Source organism: Cynara cardunculus (assembly GCF_001531365.2).
Source record: "Cynara cardunculus var. scolymus isolate 2C chromosome LG 10, CcrdV1, whole genome shotgun sequence".
NCBI lineage: Eukaryota > Viridiplantae > Streptophyta > Magnoliopsida > Asterales > Asteraceae > Cynara > Cynara cardunculus.
Window position 1 is genome coordinate 421,745 of NC_037537.1, and position 215 is coordinate 421,959.

The window sequence follows — 215 nt, forward strand, 5'->3', positions numbered from 1 at the left end:
CTTGTTTTTATGAGCAGATGCTAGGGTTTGCATTAGGGTTCTTATGATTGACATCTTGAGCTTATTGTKGTTGGACCAAAATCTAATGATCCTTGTGCAAATTAAACCATTTACCCATTTAAAGACCATTGCCACTTTTTCTGTTTATGTTGTTATTGTTGTAGGGTATATTAGACATTTGAGCAAAGGATTGTAGGGTATATAATATTTATATA